This window comes from Arachis stenosperma, chromosome 5, assembly GCF_014773155.1.
Source record: "Arachis stenosperma cultivar V10309 chromosome 5, arast.V10309.gnm1.PFL2, whole genome shotgun sequence".
Taxonomy (NCBI): domain Eukaryota; kingdom Viridiplantae; phylum Streptophyta; class Magnoliopsida; order Fabales; family Fabaceae; genus Arachis; species Arachis stenosperma.
The window spans coordinates 67,234,357-67,249,582 of record NC_080381.1 but is presented as its reverse complement, the minus strand read 5'-3'; the positions used below and the strand labels follow the sequence as shown (position 1 = coordinate 67,249,582).

The following is a 15,226-nucleotide window of genomic DNA, read 5'->3' as shown; positions in this document are numbered from 1 at the left end:
AGCATTAATGGATAGGAGGGTCCAAGGAAGTAATTCCAGGCCTAAGTGGCTAAATCAAGCTGTCCCTAACCATGTGCTTGTGGCATGCAGGTCCAAGTGAAAAAACTTGAGACTGAGTGGTTAAAGTCGTGATCCAAAGCAAAAAGAGTGTGCTTAAGAGCTCTGGACACCTCTAACTGGGGACTTTAGCAAATGTTCATACCCTAACCGAGGTCCTCCAACCCGGCCAATTCATAAGAGGTCCGACCTTGTCCTAAAGCTCACACCTAAAGGTCGGACCTCGGATAATAAGCAAAGGAAGGCCCATCAAAAGGAACGAAGCCCAAAAACCTAAAGGCCGAAAAGGCCTAGGAAAGGCGGTTCCACAAAGATAGAGATAAAACTCCCAAAGATAAGATAAGATAAGAATATCTTATCCAGGGGAGATCACCGCCAACTACTATAAATACACTGGAGCACCCAGGTATGGCATTCATTCCAAATCTACACATATCTGCTTGGACCCATGCTAACTTAAGCATCGGAGTGTCATTGCAGGTACAACCACCAACCATCCTACACATCAAGCTCGGGTCACTGAACCCCCTACCTCGGGCCTTTCCAGACGACCGAGCTGCACGTTTCAGGTAAACCCTCGGAACATTGGCGCCGTTGCCGGGGACCTGGAAGTCATCCCTCTACCATGGCGAACAACCCTCTCAACGATGAGCGCGCTGCTTCTGAACAAGAGGACGAAATTGACACCGGAGAACGACCGGACAGCCCTCTATCACCACGTACTCCAGGAGGAAACAAACAGAATCGCCCAAAAACATCACCTCCAAACAAAGATCCACAAAATTCCGAAAGAGAGAAGAGCTCGGAGATACTAGAAGCAGTCCAGGCACAACAAGACCGACTAAAACAACTCGAAGAGGACATAAAGAAACAGAAAGAAACTGAACAAGATCTGAGAAGGGAGACTCGAAAGCGTAGAGAATTAGAAGAAAAACTGCGGAAAATAGAGGCCAACCTGAAAGACCGGACGGAACGCGGCACCACCACCGAAGACAACCACGATCCCTTCACGCAAGAGATCATGAAGGAGAAGGTACCGCGAAACTTCAAACCACCCGATATGGACCTCTACGACGGCACCACCGATCCAAGTTATCACCTCAGCAACTTCAAAAGCAGAATGTACCTAGTCGACGCCTCCGACATGATTCGGTGCAAAGCCTTCCCCACCACTCTCACCAAATCAGCCATGAAGTGGTTCGACAACCTGCCACCAAGATCGATCACCAGCTTCGAAGACTTAACCAAAAAATTCCTAACAAGATTCTCTATTCAAAAGGACAAGACAAAACATGCCCCCAGTCTACTCGGGATCAAACAAGGTAACCAAGAAACTCTCCGAGAATACATGGAGCGATTCAACAAAGCCTGCCTGGACATACAACACTTGCCCACTGAAGCAGCCATCATGGGACTAGCAAACGGCCTAAAAGAGGGACCGTTTAGCCAATCCCTATCCAAACGATACCCGACCTCCCTATACGAAGTGCAGGAGCGGGCAGAAAAATATATCAACATGGAGGAAACCTCCCAGCTAAGAGACTCTTCTAGGAAGGAATCAACCTACCCGCTCCGAGATCGGGATCGGGAACAGAAGAAGGAAGAACCCAACTCGGACAAGCCACGGAAGTACCACAACTACACCCCCCTCGAGTCTCGCGGTAGACGTCTACAGAGAAGTATGCCACACCGAAAGATCCACCGCCCCGACCTCTTAAACACAAGAAAGCGGGGAGAGATCGGTCCGAATACTGTGAATATCACAAGCTCTACGGTCATTCTACTAACGACTGCTACGACCTAAAAAATGTTATAGAAAAGCTAGCCAGAGAAGGAAAACTCGACAGATACATAGCAGAGAAAGGAGAAGAGACCAGGAAGAGAAGGCGGGGAGACAACAAAGATCGGGCCAAACAAACCCCGCGAACCCCTGAAAGACATGTTCACATGATAAATGGAGGTTTTGCAGGCGGAGGAACATCCAAATCCTCGCGAAAAAGACACCTCAAAGAAATCTATCACGTCCGAGAAAACAGTCCCCTGCCCGAATTACCCACTATCTCATTTACCCGAGAAGATGCTCAAGGGATAACTCCCGGACACGACGATCCAATGGTAATCACCATTATCCTAGCAAACGCCAACTTACATCGAACCCTGATTGACCAGGGAAGCTCAGCAGATATCCTGTTCAAAACGGCCTTCGACAAGCTCGGACTTGAAGAAAAAGAACTAAAGGCCTACCCCACCGACCTATTTGGACTAGGGGATACTCTGATCCATCCCTTAGGATACATCTCGCTACACACTACTGGTGCGCGAAATTGTGAACAATACTTTTCACAACTCTCATAATCCCTGGTCATGAACTCCAAAAACTTGGTGGTTCAATTCCATGGCATTACACAACTTCGCACAACTAACCAGCAAGTGCACTGGGTCGTCCAAGTAATACCTTACGTGAGTAAGGGTCGATCCCACGGGGATTGTTAGCATTGAAGCAAGCTATGGTCATCATGTAAATCTTAGTCAGGCAAACTCAATTGTATATGATGATGAACGAAAATAATATAAAGATAAAGATAGTGATACTTATGTATATCATTGGTGTAAGAACTTCAGACAAGTGTATGAAGATGCCTTCCCTTCCGTCTCTCTGCTTTCCTACTGCCTTCATCCAACCCTTCTTACTCCTTTCCATGGCAAGCTTGTGTAGGGTTTCACCATTGTCAGTGGCTACCTCCCATCCTCTCAGTGAAAGCGATTGCATATGTCCTGTCACGGCATAGCGGAATTCAGCTGTCGGTTCTCGGTCAGGCCGGAATAATATCCATTGATACTTTTGCGTCTGTCACTAACGCCCTAGCCTGCTAGGAGTTTGAAGCACGTCACAGTCATTCAGTCATTGAATCCTACTCAGAATACCACAGACAAGGTTAGACCTTCCGGATTCTCTTGAATGCTGCCATCAGTTCTTGCCTATACCACGAAGACTCTGATCTCACGGAATGGTTGGCTCGTTTGTCAGGCGAGCACTCGGTTGTCAGGCGATCAACCATGCATCGTGCAATCGGGAATCCAAGAGATATTCACTAAGCCTCAGATGCTTGTAGAAACAAGAATGGTTGTCAGTCACCTTGTCATGAGTGAGAATGGTGATGGGCGTCAATCATCACCTTCATCAAGTTGAAGAACAAGTGATATCTTGGACAAAGAACAAGTGGAATTGAATGGAAGAACAATAGTAATTGCATTAATACTCGAGGTACAGCAGAGCTCCACACCTTAATCTATGGTGTGTAGAAACTCCACCGTTGAAGATACATAAGAACAAGGTCTAGGCATGGCCGAATGGCCAGCCTCCCAATGATCTAAGATAGCATAAAACAAAGATAGCTACCAAAAGTCTCGATAAAGCTCCTTAATACAATAGTAAAAGGTCCTACTTATAGATAACTAGTAGCCTAGGTGTACAAAGATGAGTAAATGACATAAAAATCCACTTCCGGGCCCACTTGGTGTGTGCTTGGGCTGAGCAATCAAGGAAATTCGTGTAGAGACCTTTTCTGGAGTTAAACGCCAGCTCCCATGCCAGTTTGGGCGTTTAACTCCAACTTTTATTCCTGTTCCGGCGTTTAACGCTGGAATTCCTGAGGCCGGATTGCTTTGCGGGTTTGGGCCATCAAATCTTGGACAAAGTATGGACTATTATATATTGCTGGAAAGCCCTGGATGTCTACTTTCCAACGCCGTTGAGAGCGCGCCAATTGGGCTTCTGTAACTCCAGAAAATCCACTTCGAGTGCAGGGAGGTCAGAATCCAACAGCATCTGCAGTCCTTTTTGGTCTCTGAATCAGATTTTTGCTCAGGTCCCTCAATTTCAGCCAGAAAATACCTGAAATCACAGAAAAACACACAAACTCATAGTAAAGTCCAGAAAAGTGAATTTTAAATAAAAACTAATAAAAATGTACTAAAATCTAACTAAAAGATATCAAAAACATACTAAAAACAATGCCAAAAAGTATACAAATTATCCGCTCATCACAACACCAAACTTAAATTGTTGCTTGTCCTCAAGCAACTGAAAATCAAATAAGATCAAAAGAAGAGAATATGCAATGAATTCCAAAAACATCTGTGAAGATCAGTATTAACTAGATGAGCGGGGCTTTTAACCTTCTGTCTCTGAACAGTTTTGGCATCTCAATCTATCCCTTGAAATTCAGAATGGTTGGCTTCTTTAGGAACTCAGAGTCCAGATAGTGTTAATGATTCTCCTAGTAAAGTATGATGATTCTTGAACATAGCTATTTATTGAGTCTTGGCTGTGGCCCAAAGCACTCTGTCTTCCAGTATTACCACCGGATACATACATGCCACAGACACATAATTGGGTGAACCTTTTCAGATTGTGACTCAGCTTTGCTAAAGTCCCCAATTAGAGGTGTCCAGGGTTCTTAAGCACACTCTTATTTGCCTTGGATCACAACTTTATTTCTTTTCTTTTTCTTTCTTTTCTTCTTTTTTTTTTTCGAATTTTTTTTTTTTTTTTTTTTTTTTTGAATAGCTTTTTCTTGCTTCAAGAATCATTTTATTGATTTTTCAGATCCTCAGTAACATGTCTCCTTTTTCATCATTCTTTCAAGAGCCAACATTCATGAACCACAAATTCAAGATACATATGCACTGTTTACACATACATTCAGAGAACAAAAATATTGCCACCACATCAAAATAATTAAACTATTATAAAATTCAAAATTCATGCAATTCTTCCTTTTTCAATTAAGCACATTTTTATTCAAGAAAGGTGATGGATTCATAGGACATTCATAACTTTAAGGCATAGACACTAAGACACTAATGATCATAAGACACAAACATGGATAACATAAAGCATAAAATTCGAAAAACAAAGGAATAAAGAACAAGGAAATCAAGGAATGGGTCCACATTAGTGATGGCGGCTCTTCCTTGCTTTTGAAGGTCCTATGGAGTGCTTGAGCTCCTCAATGTCTCTTCCTTGTCTTTGTTGCTCCTCCCTCATGATTCTTTGATCTTCTCTAATTTCATGGAGGAGAATGGAGTGTTCTTGATGCTCCACCCTTAGTTGTCCCATGTTGGAACTTAATTCTCCTAGGGAGGTGTTTAGTTGCTCCCAATAGTTTTGTGGAGGAAAGTTCATCCCTTGAGGAATCTCAGGGATTTCTTGATGAGAGGGGTCTCTTGTGTATTCCATCCTTTTCTTGGTGATGGGCTTGTCCTCATCAATGGGGATATCTCCTTCTATGTCAACTCCAACTGAATAACAGAGGTGACAAATGAGGTGAGGAAAGGCTAATCTTGCCAAAGTGGAGGTCTTGTCCGCCACCTTATAGAGTTCTTGGGCTATAACCTCATGAACTTCTATTTCTTCTCCAATCATGATGCTATGGATCATGATGGCCCGGTCTATGGTAACTTCGGACCGGTTGCTAGTGGGAATGATTGAGCGTTGTATGAACTCTAACCATCCTCTAGCCACGGGTTTGAGGTCATGCCTTCTCAATTGAACCGGCTTTCCTCTTGAGTCTTGCCTCCATTGTGCGCCTCTTCACATATGACTGTGAGGACTTGGTCCAACCTTTGATCAAAGTTGACCCTTCTAGTGAAAGGATGCTCATCTCCTTGCATCATAGGCAAGTTGAACGCCACCCTCACACTCTCCGGACTAAAATCCAAGTATTTCCCCCGAACCATAGTAAGATAATTCTTTGGATTCGGGTTCACACTTTGGTCATGGTTCTTTGTGATCCATGCATTGGCATAGAACTCTTGAACCATCAAGATTCCGACTTGTTGAATGGGGTTGGTAAGTACTTCCCAACCTCTTCTTCGGATCTCATGGCGGATCTCCGGATATTCACCCTTTTTGAGTGAAAAGGGGACCTCGGGGATCACCTTCTTCAAGGCCACAACTTCATAGAAGTGGTCTTGATGCACCTTTGAGAGGAATCTATCCATCTCCCATGACTCGGAGGTGGAAGCTTTTGCTTTCCCTTTCCTCTTTTTAGAGGTTTCTCCGGCCTTTGGTGCCATAATGGTTATGAAAAAGCAACGCTTTTACCACACCAAACTTAAAATATTTGCTCGTCCTCGAGCAAAAGAAGAAAGAAGAGAGTAGAAGAAGAAGAAATGAAGAAGAGGGAGATGGTGGTGTATACGGCCAAAGAGGGAGAAGAAAGGGTGTTTAGGTTGTGTGAAAATGAAGAGTTGAAGAAGGGTATTTATAGGAGAGAGGGGGTAAAAGGTTCGGCCATTTGAGGGTGGGTTTGGGAGGGAAAGTGGTTTGAATTTGAAGGGTGAGGTTGGTGGGGTTTTATGAAGGATGGATGTGAGTGGTGAAGAGAAAGATGGGATTTGATAGGTGAGGGGTTTTTGGGGAAAAGGTGTTGAGGTGATTGGTGAATGGGGGAAGAAGAGAGAGAGTGATGGTAGGGTCCTGTGGGTCCACAGATCCTGTAGTGTCAAGGAAAGTCATCCCTGCACCAAAAGTGCTCAAAATCACGTTTTGAGCCATTTCTGGCGTTAAACGCCGGGCTAGTGCCCATTCCTGGCGTTTAACGCCAGGTTGTTGCCCTTTACTGGCGTTTAACGCCAGTCTGGTGCCCTTTTCTGGCGTTAAACGCCCAGAAAGGTGCCAGACTGGGCGTTAAACGCCCAACTGCTAGGCTGACTGGCGTTTGAACGCCAGCAGCATCTTCCTCCAGGGTGTGCTGTTTTTCTTCCTGTTTTTCATTTTGTTTTTGCTTTTTTCATTGTTTTTGTGACTTCTTATGATCATCAACCTACAAAAATAACAAAAGAAAATAATTAATTATAAAACATTGGGTTGCCTCCCAACAAGCGCTTCTTTAGTGTCATTAGCTTGACAGAGGACTCCCATGGAGCCTCAGAAACACTCAGAACCGTGTTGAAACCTCCCAACACCAAACTTAGAGTTTGAATGTGGGGTTTCAACACCAAACTTAGAGTTTGGTTGTGGCCTCCCAACACCAAACTTAGAGTTTGACTGTGGGGGCTCTGTTTGGCTCTGTTTGAGAGAAGCTCTTCATGCTTCTTCTCCATGATGATAGAGGGATATCCTTGGGCCTTAAACACCATGGATTCTTCATTCACTTGAATGATCAACTCTCCTCTATCAACATCAATCACAGCCTTTGCTGTGGCTAGGAATGGTCTGCCAAGGATGATGGATTCATCCATGCACTTCCCAGTCTCTAGGACTATGAAATCAGTAGGAATGTAATGGTCTTCAATCTTCACCAAAACATTCTCTATAAGTCCATGAGCTTGTTTTCTTGAATTGTCTGCCATCTCTAATGAGATTCTTGCAGCTTGCACCTCAAGGATCCCTAATTTCTCCTTTACAGAGAGGGGCATGAGGTTTACACTTGACCCTAAGTCACACAAGGCCTTCTTGAAGGTCATGGTGCCTATGGTACAAGGTATAGAAAACTTCCCAGGATCCTGCCTCTTTTGAGGCAGTTTCTGCCTAGACAAGTCATCCAGTTCTTTGGTGAGCAAGGGAGGTTCATCCTCCCAAGTCTCATTTCCAATAACTTGTCATTTAGTTTCATGATTGCTCCAAGGTATTTAGCAACTTGCTCTTCAGTGACATACTCATCCTCTTCAGAGGAAGAATACTCATCAGAGCTCATGAATGGCAGAAGTAAGTCCAATGGAATCTCTATGGTCTCATTTTGAGCCTCAGATTCCCATGGTTCCTCATTGGGGAACTCACTGGAGGCCAGTGCACGCCCATTGAGGTCTTCCTCAGTGGCGTTCACTGCCTCTCCTTCCTCCCAGAATTCGGCCATGTCTATGGCTTTGCACTCTCCTTTTGGATTTTCTTCTGTATTACTTGGGAGAGTGCTAGGAGGGAGTTCAGTAACTTTCTTGCTCAGCTGACCCACTTGTCCTTCCAAATTTCTGATGGAGGACCTTGTTTCATTCATGAAACTTTGAGTGGTCTTTATTAGATCAGAGACCATTGTTGCTAAGTCAGAAGTATTCTGCTTAGAACTCTCTGTCTGTTGCTGAGAAGATGATGGAAAAGGCTTGCCATTGCTAAACCTGTTTCTTCCACCATTATTGTTATTGAAACCTTGTTGAGGTCTCTCTTGATTCTTCCATGAGAGATTTGGGTGATTTCTCCATGAAGAATTATAGGTGTTTCCATAGGGTTCTCCTAGGTAATTCACCTCTTCCATGGAAGGGTTCTCAGGATCATAAGCTTCTTCCTTAGATGAAGCATCCTCAGTACTGTTTGGTGCATTTTGCATTCCAGTACAGACTTTGAGAAATCAAATTGACTTGTTGAGTCAATATCTTATTCTGAGCCAGTATGGCATTCAGAGCATCAATCTCAAGAACTCCTTTCTTCTGATTAGTCCCATTGTTCACAGGATTCCTTTCAGAAGTGTACATGAATTGGTTATTTGCAACCATTTCAATCAGCTCTTGAGCTTCTGCAGGCGTCTTCTTCAGATGAAGAGATCCTCCTGCAGAGCTATCCAAGGACATCTTAGATAGTTCAGAGAGACCATCATAGAAAATACCTATGATGCTCCATTCAGAAAGCATGTCAGAAGGACATTTTCTGATTAATTGTTTGTATCTTTCCCAAGCTTCATAGAGGGATTCTCCATCCTTTTGTCTAAAGGTTTGGACTTCCACTCTAAGCTTACTCCATCTTTGTGGTGGAAAGAATTTTGCCAAGAAGGCATTGACTAGCTTTTCCCATGAGTCCAGGCTTTCTTTAGGTTGAGAGTCCAACCATATTCTAGCTCTGTCTCTTACAGCAAAAGGGAATAGCATCAGTCTATAGACCTCAGGGTTAACCCCATTAGTCTTGACTGTGTCACAGATTTGCAAGAATTCAGCTAAAAACTGATGAGGATCTTCCATTGGAAGTCCATGGAACTTGCAATTCTGTTGCATTAGAGAAACTAATTGAGGCTTAAGCTCAAAGTTGTTTGCTCCAATGGCAGGGATAGAGATGCTTCTCCCATAAAAATCAGGAGTAGGTGCAGTAAAGTCACCCAGCACCTTCCTTGCATTGTTTGCATTGTTGTTGTTTTCTGCTGCCATGTTTTCTTCCTTGAAGAATTCGGTCAGGTCCTCTAAAGAGAGTTGTGCCTTGGCTTCTCTTAGCTTTCTCTTCAAGGTTCTCTCGGGTTCAGGGTCAGCTTCAACAAGAATGCGTTTGTCTCTGCTCCTGCTCATATGAAAAAGAAGAGAACAAGAGAAATGTGGAATCCTCTATGTCACAGTACAGAGATTCCTTGAAGTGTCAGAGGAAAAGAAAAATAGAAGAAAAGAAGGTAGAAGAATTCGAACTTGATTAGTTAGAGTTCAAATTGTGCATTAAGAAGGAGTAGTACTCCATAAATAGAAGGATGTGAGAAGGAGGGAAGAGGATTTTCGAAAATTAATTAGAAAGATGTCAAAAACATTTTAAAAATTGATTGATAATTTTCGAAAATTGAAAGTGGGGAAGAATTGAAGTGATTTTTGAAAAAGATTTTGAAATTAGAAGTAAAAAAGATTTGATTGAAAACTATTTTGAAAAAGATGAGGTTAAAAAGATTTGATTGAAAAGTTATGGTTTTAAAAAGATGTGATTGAAAAGATATGATTTGAAAACAATTTTAAAAGATATGATTTGAAAACAATTTGGAAAGATATGAATTTAAAAAAAAAATATTAATGACTTGCCTAACAAGAAAAGATAAGATTCAAACATAAAACCTTTCTTAATAGAAAAGGCAAAAAATGTTTAATCAAATCATTAATTGTTGGTAAGTATCTTTGAAAAAGGAAAGAAATTGATTTTGAAAACATTTGATTGAAAAGATATGATTTGAAAAAGATTTGGTTTTGAAAAAATTTGAAAACTTGAAAAAAAATTGATTTGAAAACAAAATCTTCCTCCTAGCACCATCCTGGCGTTAAACTCCCAGAATGGTATACATTCTGGCGTTTAACGCCCAAAATGCTACCTCTTTGGGCGTTAAACGCCCAACCAGGTACCCTGGCTGGCGTTTAAACGCCAGTCTGTCTTCTTCACTGGGCATTTTTGAATGCTCAGCTTTTTCTGTATAATTCCTCTGCAGTATGTTCTGAATCTTCAATTCTTTGTATCATTGACTTGAAAAGACACAAATTAAAAATATTTTTGGATTTTTAATAATAAAGAACAATCAAAATGTAACTAGAACCAAACAACAATGCATGCAGGACACCAAACTTAGCAGTTTGTATACTACTGACACTATCGAAATGAGAATGCATATGAGACACACAAAATACTTCAAGTCAATAGAATTCAAAGATTAGAACAAAGAACTATATGCATGGATTCGAAAAATATAACAAAAACATGCATTTGACACCAAACTTAAGATGAGACTCTAGACTCAAACAAGAAACATCAAATATTTTTGGTTTTTTTTGTGATTTTGTAATTTTTTTGTGTTTTTCGAAAATTAAGTGGAAAAAGATATCAAAATTCTTAATGAGAATTCCAGGAATCAGTGCAATGCTAGTCTAAGACTCCGGTCCAGGAATTAGACATGGGTTCTCAGCCAGCCAAGCTTTCAAAGAAAGCTTCTGTCCAAAACACTAGACATGACCAAAGGTCAGCCAAGTCTTAGCAGATCACTGCTCCAAAAGCAAGATTGATTAAAATCAACAAGCTCTTGTGGTGATAAGTTGAAACCTCGGTCCAATCAGATTAGACATGGCTTCTCAGCCAGCCAGATTTCAACAAATCATCATGAAACTCTAGAATTCATCTTCAAGAATTTCGAAAAAAATAAATACCTAATCTAAGCAACAAGATGAACCGTCAGTTGTCCAAACTAGAACAATCCCAGGCATTGTTACCAAAAGCTTGCTCAAAACTTGAACAATCCCCGGCAACGGCGCCAAAAACTTGGTGCGCGAAATTGTGAACAATACTTTTCACAACTCTCATAATCCCTGGTCATGAACTCCAAAAACTTGGTGGTTCAATTCCATGGCATTACACAACTTCGCACAACTAACCAGCAAGTGCACTGGGTCGTCCAAGTAATACCTTACGTGAGTAAGGGTCGATCCCACGGGGATTGTTAGCATTGAAGCAAGCTATGGTCATCATGTAAATCTTAGTCAGGCAAACTCAATTGTATATGATGATGAACGAAAATAATATAAAGATAAAGATAGTGATACTTATGTATATCATTGGTGTAAGAACTTCAGACAAGTGTATGAAGATGCCTTCCCTTCCGTCTCTCTGCTTTCCTACTGCCTTCATCCAACCCTTCTTACTCCTTTCCATGGCAAGCTTGTGTAGGGTTTCACCATTGTCAGTGGCTACCTCCCATCCTCTCAGTGAAAGCGATTGCATATGTCCTGTCACGGCATAGCGGAATTCAGCTGTCGGTTCTCGGTCAGGCCGGAATAATATCCATTGATACTTTTGCGTCTGTCACTAACGCCCTAGCCTGCTAGGAGTTTGAAGCACGTCACAGTCATTCAGTCATTGAATCCTACTCAGAATACCACAGACAAGGTTAGACCTTCCGGATTCTCTTGAATGCTGCCATCAGTTCTTGCCTATACCACGAAGACTCTGATCTCACGGAATGGTTGGCTCGTTTGTCAGGCGAGCACTCGGTTGTCAGGCGATCAACCATGCATCGTGCAATCGGGAATCCAAGAGATATTCACTAAGCCTCAGATGCTTGTAGAACAAGAATGGTTGTCAGTCACCTTGTTCATGAGTGAGAATGGTGATGGGCGTCAATCATCACCTTCATCAAGTTGAAGAACAAGTGATATCTTGGACAAAGAACAAGTGGAATTGAATGGAAGAACAATAGTAATTGCATTAATACTCGAGGTACAGCAGAGCTCCACACCTTAATCTATGGTGTGTAGAAACTCCACCGTTGAAGATACATAAGAACAAGGTCTAGGCATGGCCGAATGGCCAGCCTCCCAATGATCTAAGATAGCATAAAACAAAGATAGCTACCAAAAGTCTCGATAAAAGCTCCTTAATACAATAGTAAAAGGTCCTACTTATAGATAACTAGTAGCCTAGGTGTACAAAGATGAGTAAATGACATAAAAATCCACTTCCGGGCCCACTTGGTGTGTGCTTGGGCTGAGCAATCAAGGAAATTCGTGTAGAGACCTTTTCTGGAGTTAAACGCCAGCTCCCATGCCAGTTTGGGCGTTTAACTCCAACTTTTATTCCTGTTCCGGCGTTTAACGCTGGAATTCCTGAGGCCGGATTGCTTTGCGGGTTTGGGCCATCAAATCTTGGACAAAGTATGGACTATTATATATTGCTGGAAAGCCCTGGATGTCTACTTTCCAACGCCGTTGAGAGCGCGCCAATTGGGCTTCTGTAACTCCAGAAAATCCACTTCGAGTGCAGGGAGGTCAGAATCCAACAGCATCTGCAGTCCTTTTTGGTCTCTGAATCAGATTTTTGCTCAGGTCCCTCAATTTCAGCCAGAAAATACCTGAAATCACAGAAAAACACACAAACTCATAGTAAAGTCCAGAAAAGTGAATTTTAAATAAAAACTAATAAAAATGTACTAAAATCTAACTAAAAGATATCAAAAACATACTAAAAACAATGCCAAAAAGTATACAAATTATCCGCTCATCAACTACCTTTGGAAGAGGCGAGCAATCTAAAACATTAAGCATCGACTACATTATAGTCGACGTCGCTTCAGCATACAATGCCCTCATTGGGCGACCAACCCTAAACAGACTGGCAGCTATAGTCTCGACCCCACACCTCTGTATGAAGTTCCCTACCGCAAAAGGAATCGCTACCCTAAAAGGCGACCAAAAACTAGCGCGGCGATGCTACAACGAAAGCCTGAGCCTAAAAGGGAAGGAGGTCAACACGATAGAACTCGGACGAGTTCAATCCCGAGAAGATCTTCGGCCACAACCAGAGGGAGAGACCGAAAAGGTCCAGATTGGGAACACACCTGAAAAAATAACAAACATAGGAGCAAACCTCGAAACGGGCCTAAAAGAGGGACTCATAACCCTCTTAAGGGAGAATTCCGACCTCTTCGCCTGGAAAGCCTCCGACATGCCAGGCATAAGCCCCGACCTGATGTGCCATAAGCTATCAGTTTACCTGGGAACCCGACCTGTCCAACAAAGACGCCGGAAGCTCGGACCCGAGCGCATGCAAGCAATAGAAGAACAAGTACAAGCACTGCTAGATGCAGGGTTCATTAGGGAAGTAAAATACCCCCTATGGCTCGCAAACGTGGTCCTGGTAAAAAAGCCCAACGGAAAATGGAGGATGTGCGTCGATTACACGGATCTCAACAAAGCCTGCCCCAAAGACCCATATCCACTACCAAACATCGACGCCTTGGTAGACGCAGCCTCAGGCTATAGATATCTCTCCTTCATGGACGCATACTCGGGATACAATCAAATCCCGATGTACGGACCCGACCAAGAAAAGACCTCGTTCATAACCCCAAGGGCAAACTACTGCTACGTAGTAATGCCCTTCGGGCTGAAGAACGCAGGGGCAACCTACCAGAGGCTAATGAACAAAGTGTTCTCAGAGCACATCGGACTACAGCTGGAGGTGTACGTCGACGACATGCTGGTAAAGACACAAGAAGACAGAAACTTGCTGACCGACCTCACCAGTATCTTCGGCACCCTCAGAAAACACAACATGAGACTTAACCCGACAAAGTGCACCTTCGCCACAGAAGCCGGAAAGTTCTTAGGCTTCATGCTGACTCAAAGAGGTATCGAAGCAAACCCGGACAAATGCCAAGCGATACTCAATATGAAGAGCCCGACGTGTGTCAAAGAAGTACAACAACTGAATGGAAGGCTAGCCGCCCTATCAAGATTCTTGGCAGGAGCAGCAATAAAGTCACTACCTCTCTACTCACTCCTAAAGAAAGGGAAACCCTTTTCATGGACCCCGGAGTGCGAAAAAGCCTTTCAAGAATTCAAAGAATTCCTCGGGCAGCCACCAATCCTAACCCGACCTTTAAAAGGAGAAGAACTCGTACTATACCTCTCGGTGGGAAATCGAGCAGTCGCTTCAGCGTTAATACGAGAAAATGACCGAGGACAACACCCCATATATTTTGTAAGCAAGACACTACAAGGGGCCGAATTAAACTATCAGAAGATAGAAAAATTCGCCTACGCCCTAGTGTTCACAGCTCGGAGACTCCGTCCCTACTTTCAATCCCACACCATCAAAATCCGGACGAACCAACCCATGAGACACATCCTCCAAAAAACAGACCTGGCAGGACGAAATACTACAATGGGCAGTGGAACTGTCCGAGTTCGACCTCCACTATGAAACCCGGACTGCCATAAAATCTCAGTATCTAGCCGACTTCATCGCAGAATACACTGAGACCCCTGGAACCCCACTCTCATGGAACCTGTATGTCGACGGGTCCTCAAACAAAACTGGGAGCGGAGCCGGGGTTATACTCGAAAGCGACCAAGGAACGCGGATAGAACTATCCCTAAAATTCGAGTTCCAGGCTTCGAACAACCAAGCCGAATACGAGGCCCTACTAGCAGGTCTAAAGCTAGCCGAAGAGGTCGGAGCCCAGAAAATCACGATCCTCAGCGACTCCCAGGTCGTCACATCACAGGTAAATGGAAGTTACCAGGCCAAAGACCCAACTATGAAAAAATACCTGGACCAAGCACAGGCACAATTACGCCACTTTTCAGAAATACAGATTCAGCACATACCTCGGGAACAAAACGCCCGGGCAGACGCTCTCTCAAAGCTTGCCAGCACCAAGCCCGGAGGCAACAACAGAAGTCTCCTCCAGGAAACCTTACAATCCCCCTCCGTGCTAAGAGAGGAAGAAACGCTAAATATATCCAACCAACAGCAAGGATGGATGACCCCCATACTCAACTACCTGAAGTCGGGAACTCTCCCCGCCGAAAGAAAGGAAGCTAAAAGACTCACGAAAGATGCCCAGAATTATACACTAATTCACGACGTATTATACAGAAGAGGATTCTCAAACCCCCTCCTTAGATGCGTCCCGACCTCAGAAACAAAGAGCGTCCTCGAAGAAGTCCA

General features: G+C 43.3%; 1 non-coding gene across 1 annotated transcript; it reads left to right on the top strand.

Moving 5' to 3' along the window:
• Window positions 1–8,679: 8,679 nt before the first annotated feature.
• Window positions 8,680–8,787, top strand: LOC130984717 (small nucleolar RNA R71). The gene has a single exon (XR_009088631.1). It is a non-coding gene; the product is annotated as a small nucleolar RNA R71 (small nucleolar RNA).
• The last annotated feature ends 6,439 nt before the right edge of the window (window positions 8,788–15,226 follow it).